Source organism: Ceratotherium simum, chromosome 27 (assembly GCF_057802395.1).
Source record: "Ceratotherium simum simum isolate JZ-2026a chromosome 27, ASM5780239v1, whole genome shotgun sequence".
NCBI classification, from domain to species: Eukaryota; Metazoa; Chordata; class Mammalia; order Perissodactyla; family Rhinocerotidae; genus Ceratotherium; species Ceratotherium simum.
The window spans coordinates 26,777,895-26,782,173 of NC_141926.1; positions in this window are offsets into that span (position 1 = coordinate 26,777,895).

The following is a 4,279-nucleotide window of genomic DNA, read 5'->3' on the forward strand; positions in this document are numbered from 1 at the left end:
TCAACCACCAGACATGTGAGTGAGTGAGTGAGCCTTCAGATCATTCTAGCTTGAAAGCTAGCTTGAAAGCTAGAGTGGCCTTGAGCCACTCCAACTGATGCACAGTAGAGCAGAGAGAACCTTGCCAAAGCCTGCGAAGATGCAGATTTGTGAGCAATTAAATGTTGTCGTCGTGAGGCCACCCCGTGGCGTAGCGGTTAAGTGCACGCGCTGCTCCGCTGCTGGCGACCCAGGTTCAGATCCCTGGCGTGCACCGACACACCCCTTGTCAGGCCATGCTGTGGCGGCGTCCCATATAAAGTGGAGGAAGTTCGGCACAGATATTAGCCCAGGGCCAGTCTTCCTCAGCAAAAAGAGAAGGATTGGCATGGATGTTAGCTCAGGGCTGATCTTCCTCAAAAAGAAATAAAAAAATAAATGTTGTCATCGTTCTATGTCACTAGATTTTGGGGTGATTGGTTGCACAGCATTGGATAAATGGAGCAGTAAGTGTTAGTATTAATATCATGTCTGCTAATTGCCTATTTATTTGATAGCCTCTCTCCCTTCCCTCTTAAAAGAAGAAGCCCACTTTTCTTCGGAGCAGCAAAATAACCAGTTATAAAAACCTATTTCCATAGATACCTTGCCGCTAGGGGTTGACACGTGAATCATTTCCGGCTAATGAAATGTAAGTGGACGTTGACTATTCAGAGCTTCCAAGAAAGCTACTGCATTCCTAACAAAAAGGGACAGACTCAGTGAGTAGATGTCTTATGCCTCCACCTTTCCCATCTTAGTGCCCAGAACTTGACTACAATATCTGGAGCCATTTTGCAACAATGAAGATAAAGGTGCAGCTTCACGGTTGTGCAACCCATGCAGTCGCACAGGGCCCTGTGCTGTGGTTTAATGCTCTGCTGTCACCATCTTAATTCTTAATGTTTGAACAGGGGGCTTCCCTATTTTCATTTTGCGCTGGGCCCCACAAATTACATAGCCAGTCCTGGTGCCACTAACCAGAGCTGGAAGTTAGAAGGAACCAGTGTCCTTGAGCACTCACTGAAAGAGCAGCTGCACCAGCCCCAGATTTCTGCCCTCGGTGCTTCCTGTTATGTGAAAAACAACCCCTTTTCTTGTTGAAAATGCAGCAGAACTCAACGTTGACGAGACCCTTTCTCTAGCACTCACCCCTGCTTTTTTCAGATCAGACATAACTATACATCAACATTTCCCCTGTTAGACTGCAGTAATCTACAGAAGGGCTAAGACATTTCTCACTGGTCTGTGTGTTCTCCCTGGACTTCAGAACGGAGCTTTCATTCACGAGTCTATTAAGTCCAGGCACCATATTAAAGACAGGACTCTACCGCAGACACATAAAGAGGTTGCTCCACACAATGCATTAATTAAAATGACATAGCTAACACAGCCTTTAGGGAGCCCGGACGAAGGAAGTGAGTCAATAAATGCTTGATAAATGTAACTGTTGAACGATCGATTACTCACTGTCCCCTTACTCACTGCCATCAGCCCAAGAATGGCATCTTGGTATGTGGTTTTGTCCAGCAGTTTTATTATATCTCTCTATAGCTTGATTAGGAAACCAGATCTATGCATGCTTATTCTTTTTCCATGTTTGGGAACAGTATTTGCACTTGCCTTATTAATTTTTTGTTTTCTTCTGAACTCATAATTTAAAAAAAAACTATAACTATGGAGGCAGTAAAAAGATCAGAGATTGCCAGAGGCTAGAGGGTAAAGAAGGATGAATGGGCAGAGCACAGAGGATTTTTAGGGCAGTGAAACTACTCTGCGTGATGCTATAGAGATAGACACCTCATTATATCTTATCAAAACCTATAGAATGTAAAACACCAAGAGTGAACCCTAACGTAAATCATGGACTTTGAGTGATAATGATGTGTCACTGTAGGTTCATTGACTGTCCCAAATGTACCACTCTGGTGGGGGATGTTGATAGTGGAGGAGGCTGTGGGGGGGTGGCAAGAGGCATACAGGAAATATCTGTACTTTCTACCCAATTTTGCTGTGAACCTAAAACTTCTCTAAAAAATAAAGTCTATTTAAAAAAATAAAGTCGGCTGGCCCCGTGGCTTAGTGGTTAAGTGTGCGCGCTCTGCCGTTGGCGGCCCAGGTTCGGATCCCGGGCATGCACCGACGCACCGCATCTCTGGCCATGCTGAGGCTGCGTCCCACGTACAGCAACTAGAAGGATGTGCATCTATGACATACAACTATCTACTGGGGCTTTGGGGGAAAAAAATAAATAAAAATAAAAAAAATTTAAAAATAAATAAATAAAAAATAAAAAAATAAAGTCTATTAAAAAGAAAAACTATTAAAAGATATTTTCTATAATCATAATGTATCACCTTTAAATATATCTTACAAATATATTTCTTTCCCTTTGGGGGTTCTCTTGCTAGATTTGACTATCATGTTCTTTTATTTCTTGAGCATGGACAAATAACGTATTATCTGGCATGGGCCGGCCCCATGGCTTAGTGGTTAAGTGCGCGTGCCCCGCTGCTGGTGGCCCGGGTTCAGATCCCAGGCACGTACCGACGTACTGCTTCTTTGGCCATGCTGAGGCCGCGTCCCACATACAGCAACTAGAAGGCTGTGCAACTATGACATACAACTATCTACTGGGGCTTTGGGGGAAAAATAAATAAATAAAAATTAAACATATTATCTGGCAGTGAGTTAATTGAGAGGGTTTAATTGCTTGGCCTTCAAAGTCGGACAACCTGGCCATGTGAGTTTGAGTCTGTGTGACACCTCTGAATCTCAGTTTCCTCGTTTGGAAAATTGCAACAACAGTTCCTGTGTTATAGGGTTGTTTTGAGGAGGAATAAATGAGGAGATTTAAGGTGTCTTGTACATATCGTGTGCTGAATAAATATTAGTACAGTGGACTGTTATTGATTCTGGCTAGTCATAATCCACTCCCTCTAAGTTTGGTAGCCATATCCCTATTTCCCTTCAGGGCAATACCTCTGCCACTCTCAGACTGTGTGGTTTTGTTGGCTCTGGCCTCACTTCAAGTCCAGGTGGTACACTAGACACAGGCCTGAGCCAATCAACTCATCACACTCCCCAGGCCAGATTAATTCATTTAGGGATGGTAAGCAACCCAACCCAGGCCAAAGATGCAGCAAGACTTGCTGAGACTTCCAGGACAGAAGCAGACATTCTTTTCTGGTGGCCTTAAGGCTGAGAAAATCTAAGGTCTGGAACCAATATAGCCATTTTTACCATCACAAGAAGAGAGAATGTCTAAGAATGGTGCCAGAAAGGATAACAGCAGAGATCCTGGGAGAGAGAAACGGGCCCTAACAGCATAAGTCCCTGATGGCATCAAAGTATGACTTTCTATTATATGAGCAAATAATCTCCCCTTTTTACGTCACCCAATGTGGTTTCTTCTATCCAAAGCAAGATAAGAGTTCTAACTGACTCAGCTATTATTATTGATGAGCATTTTTTTGAAAAGATAACATACATCGAGACTGAAAAACATAATTGAGATATAATATTTTAATTACTCAAAATTATATCAAGCTGACAATTACTTTTGCAGTTTGCATATTACCTCAGAAAAACATGAATAGAAAGGCACTTCCTCAAACTGATAAGAGGCATATATGAAATTCCTATAGCTAGTGTCATATTAATGGTGAAAGACTCAACACAACCCTCCTAAAACAGAAAACGAGGCAAAGTTGTCCACTTCCACCATTTCTATTCAACATCCACTGGAGGTTCTAACACTATAATAAGGCGAGAGAAAGAAAGAAAAGCAAACAGATCAGGGGCTGGCCTGGTGGCGCAAGCAGTTAATTGTGCACACTCTGCTGCAGTGGCCCGGGGCTCGCCGGTTTGGATCCCGGGCCTACACCGACGCACCGCTTGTAGAGCCATGCTGTGGGGGCATCCCATATAAAAGTAGAGGAAGATGGGCACAGATGTTAGCTCAGGGCCAATCTTCCTCAGCAAAAAGAGGAGGATTGGCATCAGATGTTAGCTCAGGGCTGATCTTCCTCACAAAAAAAAAAAAAAAAGCAAACAGATCAGAAAGGAAGACATGAACCTCTGTTTATTCACAAATGATGTGATCATCTATGTAAAAATCCTAAAGAATCTGCAAATAAGCTACCAGAACTAAAACTGAGTTTAGTAAGATGGCAAAGTTCAAAGTCAATATACAAAAACCAACTGTATTTCTATATATTAGCAATGAACAATCAGAAATTGAAATTAAAATTTACCATTC